The following is a 9518-nucleotide window of genomic DNA, read 5'->3' as shown; positions in this document are numbered from 1 at the left end:
CTCCCGTGCAATGCTATCGACTGCAGCCTCTTCGAGGCATCGACCATAATTACCATTGGCGATGGGAACAAGGCCATTTTTCGCATGACAGGTGGCTAAATGGGGTGGCCCCTAAATCAGTTGCACCTTCCCTAATCAAGCTTATCAGGAGTAAGAACAACTCAGTTCGTGATGAGATCACAAATGGGAGATGGATCAATACACTTCGCCATCGTATCCCATCCACTACTCATGTCAATGAGTTTACAGACCTTTGGTCTCAACTCCAACATTTCCAGATAACCAACGACATGTCACACCCGGTTTTCAAGAGAACAAACCAGATATATTCCACATGTATACCATGATCAAGATTCCATACATGCAATGACTTCATAAGTGATAACTTAACAGTGTCAATAAATAATGATAATATTCATTAAAAAGGACCCGCGTGTCTTAAAGAAAATACTAAGATAACTTCCAGCGGCAGCAGATCTTTCATCCATTCACAGGCGTTGTCCGAGGGAGCGCCAGCCTATACCTGGTCTTCAGGTCGACATCTTCCTTCACCTAGAACTCGGCTTCATCGGTCGGGATGTCATCGAAATCCTCACCTTCTGAGCAGCATCAAGAAGTTGAGAGAATGCAAACGTGAGTATATAGAGTACTCAGCAAGTATGAAAAAACATGACATGTAGGCTTTAAGACAAGAAAAAGCTTGACTTAGGCTGACTGCAACTATGTCAATCTAATCTAGGACTCAAAAGACATAGCAACCTATTTACTATATGATGACTCCAACATTAAAGGAGACAACTCATTGGATTCCATTCGATTACCAGGCTCACCAGATATCCCATATCCGGCTACTGACTCATCGGGGTTCCACCACCTGACTACCCAAAACCAACCATTCAAGATCCCCACTAATTATGAAGAAGTTAAAGCCCGCTCTTGACCATGAGCATGGTTGATCGATCAGTTTTACACTCTGCAGAGTTTGCACACTTTACCCATGAGTCGTGATTCTCGTTTTGCTTTACACTTCCGGAGTGTAGAGACGGGGTCTCACTACAAGGCCTTTAAAAAGCACCTCCAAATCCATATGCACTCACTAAGGTTTCACCGCTAACGAGAATTTATCCACTATAGAGGCCCCCTCTTGTGCCACTCAACCGTCCACTGGTGCGTACAGAATAAGGAGGACATCTAATTATTTAACCAGGCCGTACTCATATAAGCTTCGTAGTTGCGCTATTATGTTGGATAACAGGCTTCACAAACCGGTCCTTAGGATCCCCCACAGAAACAACCACAAATCTGCTGTGTAGCACCACCTCAAACTAACCATCTAGTTGGGATCCCTATATCATGTTACTACAAAATTACCATACCCAAATTCTTGTTACATAACATTAGTGTAGATTAACCTTTACCTCAACCATAACAACACTAGCATATCTATCATTCATTTTCCATGACTCATCAATGGCGACAAGGATAGTCAAACAAAATCTAGTAAAACCCTAACCATGGGATTCCACATTAGAATCATGCATCTAGAAATATAAAAGCTACACTTTCCTATAATGGGATCAAAGTGATCGAAGACACTTGCCTTCGAATGCGGGTTGATCAAATTCCTTGAACGTCTGGTCCTGCAAGCTCACACATTGCTCGTCTCCTAAAGCAATAGCGCACACCGGAAATAAACAAACACAACATCTAAGAATAGTACACAAAATAGTAGCAAAGCACTATAAAAAGGTTACTAATGGATAGTACACGCTGCTACGACCGTGGGAGCGCAAAAATCGTTTAAAACGGAACTCGTATGAAAAAGTTGTGAAGGTTTTAAGCTACAAGGCCTATTCTAAAAAGGTACCAGGGCTAAATTATAAAAATAGAAAGTTTTAGGGGCTTATTTATAAAATTCAATGACCTATTTGTAATTATACAAAAGTTCAAGGGGCTAAAAATAAAATACAGTACTACCCGGGCATATTTGTGAAAACAAAAAAGTTTAGAGGCTTAAATGTAAAATTACCTAATTTTAGAGAATAAGGGAATTATTTTTTGCTGAAAAATATATTTATTGCGTCACACTGACCTCATCCTGCCCACCGGGCTCGGGTGGCTGACGTGGTGGCTTACGCGGCTGCTGACTCGGCTCAGTTGGCTGACGAGGCCGTGCCACGTAGGACAAAAGCATCTGCGTGCACGCTGACGTAGCTTGGGTGGCTGACTGGGATTAAGTGCATACGTGGCGTGATCTAACTGGTCATCGAAAGGGTATCTGGGCTTCTAATCTTAACCACATGCGGGAGATCTGACGGTTTAGCGCGATTGGGGAGGTTTAATGGTCGGCGGAGACAGAGAGACGGCGGCGGCGCCGCGGACATGGCCGGAGCATCGCCGGCGAAGCGCGAAAACGAGCTACGATGTACCAAACATGATGGGAAATGGCGCAATAGAATAAGATGATGGGGATTCTCACCGAGAGTTTTTCAACGGTCGGAGAGGTCTCTACGGTGGTCGGCGACGGAGAGATGCGGCGGCGTAGATCGGAGCTCGATGGGATCTCGGCTACGGCGGCGGAGGAGAGAAATCAATGGTCAGTGAAGCTCCCTCGGGGTCCTGCGGTGTCGAAGAGGTGATCAATTGGCCACGTGATGCAGTGGGTAAGGCTATCGACGGCGAGGTAGCGGCGGAACTTACTGATGCTCGGTGGAAAGGTTCGTGCGGTGGCGGAACGGCGTCGATAAGCGGCGAAAAGGAATCCTCGTGCTTCGGTGGAGTTGATGGCGGTTTCAAGTGCGCCGGGGAGGGCTCGGACGCGGCATAACGGCGCTCGGCGACGACAATGGTGGCTCGACGACGGGTGAGGGAGTGCGGGATGGGGGGCGCGGGGGTTGCAAGCGCATCTTATAGCGCAGCAAGGAGTACAGGCCGTTGCGGGGTCTTGGGCGTGTGCCGGTGAAATCGGGCGACGTGGTGCGGTGGTTGCGGGAGCGGGCACGAGCGCGATGCGGAAGAAGATGCTGACAGACGGGGCCCGGTTGTCAGAGAGAGAGAGAGAGCGGGTTGGGCTGCACTAGGTTGGGAGCTAGACCGCGACAAAAAAAAAAAGGACGTCACACGACACCCCTGACTCAATCAGCTGGCGTTGGACGGCAGACGGGCTGTACTCAGCAAGGTCCACATATTTGGTGCAGTTTAGAGGCTCTGTGTCCCCCTTTTAACCCAAACCTTATTTGGAAAGCGGGAGCGGAAAATAAGTGCAAATTCTTTGCCTGGACATGTATTCAAAACAAGATCCTGACTCTGGACAACATTGGCATTAGGGGGTGGCCTCACCAAACTCAATGTTTTTTGTGCCGATCTCGCCCAGAAACGGTCCTGCACCTCTGCCTTGAGTGCCCTTTCATCATCCAGGTCCGGCAGCAAGTTCTCTCCGCCTTCCACTTCTAGTTACCCCCAATGTTGATTGCATCGCTATCCATCACGCTCCAAGACTGGTGGCAAAACGTCTGCAAAGCAACACCAAAAGCTGGTCGCAGGGACCTTAATGGCCTAATCATCTACACCCTTTGAAATGTCTGTAAGGAAAGAAACCGGAGAGTTTTCCAGAACCAGGCAAATCAGGCAGAAGAGATAAGCATCCTTGCCACTTTTGCGATTTGTGCATTTGCTCAAAGGAAAGCACGGAAGCATGCACTTCCTGATATTTGCTACTCCAATGTTGAGATGATTAAGTAAACAAGCATCATGCCGGTGATGGTGCAAAAGCCCTACCTAACATGCATTTCTTTCAGCAGATGGAAGCTAGTGAAAAAACTTAAATAGGCTTGCTTCACTGTCATGCCTTTGCTGTCTCCACAACAAGAACCGGCCGATCGTGAAGGGACTCTACGTGGAAAAGACCCGCCGTTGTAACGTTCGTGTCTCCGATCGATCAAAGCATACCTGATAATACTCGAACAAAGCAGGCAAAGCCAGTGACAGCGAGTGCCTTACTGCCTTTACCCGTCGTGACAAGGCCCCAGCATGCCGAAGGAAAGAAGCTTCCCTCTTCTCCTTAACGCCGACATGCTTGCAGCTGCTGTTCGTGTGATCTTAAGGACGGCCGGGACAGAAGCTTTAGGACGGCCTACCAATGCCGTGCCTCGTTGCGTGCAGTTCTTGAGTGCCCTCTTTGACTGGCATTACATTATCGGGTTTTTTAATTATACCATTATAAATATTATGGTTTTGAAATATGTTATAACACTTTCGGTATTTAGAAAGATACTATTATAAATCTAATAAAAATGATCCATGTTATTACCTTAGTCTCTAGGCACATTTCATAACAGCATGGATCCAATTTTAAGAGATTCGTAATGGCATGGATTCAATTTGAAGAGATTCGTAATGCATGATCCAATTTCAAGAGAATCGAAATGGCATGATCCAATTTTAAAAGATTTGAAATGGCATGATTCAATTTTAAGAGATTTACAATAGCATCTTATAAATACTGAAAGTGTAGTGACATATTTCAAAACCATGATATTTATAATAGTATAAATTAAAAAAAAAACCCTACATTATTACCACTAGATTAACGGCATGTCAACAAAGAAGTAGCAGAGTGTTGCTATTTGAAGAGATTTTCGTGCTACCTAACAAAGGTCATCGATAGTGCCGAGACCACTCTCGCAGCCGCTGCAAAAGCCTACTGGTGCCGAGGATATCGATCCATCCATAAGCAGTCAGACACAAAGTGGGTAGGGGACAGCACAGTCATGCATAGCTCGTCAGCTGCATGTGTCGCCACTGGTAGCATCGATCGATCGCGATCAGGGCCCAGTAGGGCAGCTAGATCACGCAGGGATTAGTAGATAAGTACTGGCCCGGCCTAAAGGCTGTGTGGATGTCGTCCTACGTGCTCGTTGCCTCATCCCTCTCTGTTCTGAACCCTACAAGATATTTACTTCTTTGTACTAAAAGTTCTGAATATACTTCATGCTTAAGTATCCAAAAGGAAGTTTGTATTCATACTGCTCTGAAATCGGCAAATGTTCGAACTGGCGATCATGCCATGTATTCTAGGATGGCAGAGTTGGACAGAGGACATGGAAGCACACTGCATTTGCTCAGTTCTTTACATTGGAAGAGCTAGCTTTGATATTATGTATGCACTTTTTTTTTCGATCAGAGTGAGGCCTTGCCTTTTAATTCCTTCTTTTGTTCATTACCCGTTCCTTAGAAGTTGCTCTATAGGGGCAAGCATTGACGGATCATATATTCCTGCACAGGCATGGTACTTGTTATTCTTTTTCGACCAAATATTATACCTGGACTCTTATACCTTTATTCTCCTGGAGAACATGAACCGAGACACTGAGTGAGGCATGCAGGTTCAGCATGGTCCGTGGTGGTGTTCTTGTAATCTTAATGGTCTCTCGCCATCAGCTGGCTGGAACCAGCTGAACTGACCTCTCCGCTCAAGAATATATTTGCTCAAGTGCAATACATACTCGTGACAGAACCTGAAGCCACCTGCCTGTTTCCAGCCATCGCCAGCAGCCTCTCGTGTCAATTGCAGATTCCGATGGAGGCCGGGCAGAATTTCGTCCAGTCTCCCCGACGAGTCAGCAGGAGGGAGAAGGAAAGAATCTGAAGGTTTTATGCAGCGCTGAACTGCTGTTAGATGCCTTCGCATAGTTGGGTAGAAAAAAATCCTTTGAGAAATGCCAATTGTTGCTGGTTCGAGACATTAAAACACGCAGAAACACCGCAACGGTGTGAAGTCTATATTTGATATATATGATTTTTATAATAATTTAATTTTTTCTAAGACTATATTTGATATGGATCTTTCTTTTTTCTATTCTAACCCAATTTCAATTATTATTTATTTTATTTTATTTGGGCTCTTTATTTAGATATTTTGCTTCCCAAACCATATAGAAATCGAACGGTTTTCATAATTTTTTATTCCGAATTTAACTATTTATTAATTGTATTTGATATGAATTTTTTGGTTTAATCTAGACTTTTAAATGTTCATAATAATAATTGGTTTAGATCCTTTTCTTTTGATTAACATGCTAATTCCATTACTTTAAGAGCAAATATAATAGCTTATTTTAACATTTAAATAATAATATAATAAATTCATGGCGGACAGCTAATGCAGCTGAAAAAAAAAACTCTGATTGTGCACGTGGAGCACTAGTAGTTCCAAAGCCAGTAGTTCAATGATATGCATGCAGGATATCTCAGAGAGTAATCAACTACAATTCAGATGTCTTAGACTCTTATTAGTTACGATTGTCCTTTCTGAAAGACAGGTTTCAGTTCACACCTGAGCATAATCTTCGGATATATTGCAGTGTTCTTCCTCGATCCTCCCACTAATACTATTTTAATCCACGAGAAGGCCGACGAAGCATTCTGTAGTCTGTAGAAATTAGAATCCATGCTGGGCTATAACAATTCCACCGTCCCAACAGCTTTACGAGAAATTGAAGCACGCAGGGGCATCAAATGGGCATCAAATCCCTCTTTTCCCCGGAGCACTCAAGGTCGATGGAATGAAATCTCACTGCAGATCGCCCGTAGGCTTTCTTCAGTTCTCATGCATGGTGCCAATTAGCACCTCGATCCCTTTGGCGGCCTTTATGCTTGTAATGGCTGATGAGAGGAGCTACTTGTCACCTCCACTTTCATTCAACATAATCTTAATTACTTCCAAGATATCCCGGTAATTATGATGAGATCTAGAGTTCAGATGCTGTGCAAAAATCATCCTAGAGAAGCATCTGTGGGAGTTGAATTCTCAAGAGGCGTGAGGCCGGTGGAAATGTATATGCGCCAGGTATACTCTATACTGACATATTTGGAGACATTTCAGAAGAACAGACCCCACGCAACTACTGCAGTCTGCAGGAAATTTTCGAAAAAGGAGTTCAGGTTGTAATGCGAGATTTAGGTACGTTGCCACGGCCGACAGTATCAGGCCTATCAGCCCAGAAGTTACAACAGTACAGGCTATTATTGGGCCGTTCTTTTGACCCAGTAGAGAAGACCGTGGGCATCCCTAAATGGATTGCTGGACTTGCAAGGCCTTTTAGCCCTTATACCGAAGAGGATTTTTATTTTTCAATATTTATAAAAATACATATCTATTTTAAAATATTGTACATCTAAACTATCATTGTTTGTTAAAAAAAAATATTCGTTAAACGGTGACAGCTCATAGAACTCATGATACAACAATTAAAAATTAAATATTTTGATTGCTATCATATTCACCTTAACCTATCACCTATTTAACGGGCCACAGGAGTGTGCTGAGTCGCTGAAAAAGTTGAACGGGTGACACTTTTAGCACACATGCGGTGCTATTGCATGCATGGGATTAACAATGAGGCGTGGGGGCCATTGGAATTAATAAAGATAGGTTAGCTTTTCGGTCCTTGAAATGCGTGCATTCAGACAGCACCACGGGCCCACTAGGATTAAATGGTTACCTTTTTCGGTTCAAGCATGCGTGCTTGTAACAACACCGCATATAAAAGCATGAACAGATGATGTATTTTATGTATTTAGCATAGTTCTGTCTTCTTTTTAACGGACCACAATAAATATATCGTTTATTGATTAGATGATACATTGATATGAATATCATATCAATTAAAGTATTTAATTTTTGACCGTTTTATTATAGTTCTCATAAGATGTCGTATGTTGGACAGGTAATACTTTGTTGTTACACTTCTAACAGACGATGTTAAACTAGATGTGTAATATTTTAGAATAGTTGTACATTTTAAATATATATATATATAAATAAATAAGCTCTGATTTTTTATTTTTTAATATTTACAAAAGTACATGTCTATTTTAAAATATTACATATTTATACTAACATTGTCTGCTGGTTAAACGATAATAAGTGCCACCCATCCAATAAATAACACCTTTTAAAAAATTCAAAAATATTATGTTCTACTGCTTTAAAATTCAAAATATTATCAAAATAATCGTGAAAAATTCTAAACAAAATGTATGTCACATAGGACACTAAGACCTAGCTTTAAAAAATTTAGACAAAAATATAATTTGTACAATAAGAAAAAAAAGATAAATTTTATTATAAAATAAGAAACAAAAAAGACAGACTATGTACAATAAAATTAGTCTTTTTATTTCTCATTGTACAAGTATAAAATTTATCCTTTTTATTTCTCATTGTAAAAATATTGTTTTGAGTTGAATTTTTTTGGAGAGATAGATTATAGTATCCTCTGCAAACATATCTTTTTAGAATTTTGTATGACTATTTCGATAGTCTTTTAAATTTTGAGAGCAATGAAACATAGTGTTTTTTTTATTTTTTAAGATGTCATATGTTAAAAGGACTATATCTTTATTTTTAAAGATATCACCCGTTTGAAGAACAACAGTGTCAACTTTTTAACGGATAACGATAGTTTAGAAATGTAATATTTTAAAATAAACATATATTTTTATAAATATTGAAAAAAAAAATCCAAACTGCAACACCTCTAACGGGTTTCACGTACGGTTGGCGCTGCAGCGAGGTCCGATTCGTCAAAGACTGTTGAGACTCGGCATCTCGAGCCTGCTCGTCTGTTTCGCGTAAGAGCATCTCCAACCGAGCCCTCTTCCCACCCTTTATCCTATATTTAAGGGAAAAACGATGAAAATTGATTTCAACCGACCCCCTATGCGGCTCCTTTTATTTAAGGAACACTCATATCTCTTCCCTCACCCCCTACATCTAGGGGCTCCTCATCCAACCTCTCATCCGGCCCCACACCTGCGCCGCCACGCCCGCGCACAGCCCCTCCCGCACCGCCGCACTACCCCACACCTGCCCGCCCGCGCTTCCCCGCACCCGCTCCCCCCCCCCTCACGCTGCGCCGTCGCCCCCTCACCCGCCCGCCCATGCCGTGGAGGCGTGGAGGGAGGGATCTCGAGGAGAGGGAGGTCAGGGAGAGAGAAGGAGCGGGGGGAGAGAGGGAGCTTTGGCTGGTGTCGGGAGAGAGGCTCTGGAGAGAGGGGAGAGAGAGGAGAGAGTTACTAGATATTAATAAAATAGAGGTGATTCGAGTATAAGGGGTCAAATATGAGGGAAAATATGAGTAGTCGGTTGGAGATGCTCTTAGTAGGTGTTTATATAAAAAACCGGTTTATTTATGTCACGTCAAATAGAGTGTGTGCTTAGAGCATGAACAATGGCTATTTAGAGTATGTTTTTACACAAAAAAAAAACCGGTTTATTTGTGCCAAGTCAAATAAGTGGGTGTTTATAGGAAGAAAAATGTGCTTAAGTTTGCTTTAGGTGTTTAAAGTGTGCTAACAAGGTAGTTAAACTTTTTAAACACAAATTTGCATTAGAGAGAAGTGTTTAATGACATGGAAATATTATCTCTTTGAGCACTCGTGACTAAATACCTTGCATTGAACATGCCCTGAAAGCCAGCAGCCAGTCGGACACGGCGGGTAGTTGCTGTGTTCAC

This window comes from Phragmites australis, chromosome 2, assembly GCF_958298935.1.
Source record: "Phragmites australis chromosome 2, lpPhrAust1.1, whole genome shotgun sequence".
NCBI lineage: Eukaryota > Viridiplantae > Streptophyta > Magnoliopsida > Poales > Poaceae > Phragmites > Phragmites australis.
This window is presented reverse-complemented; position numbering follows the sequence as displayed.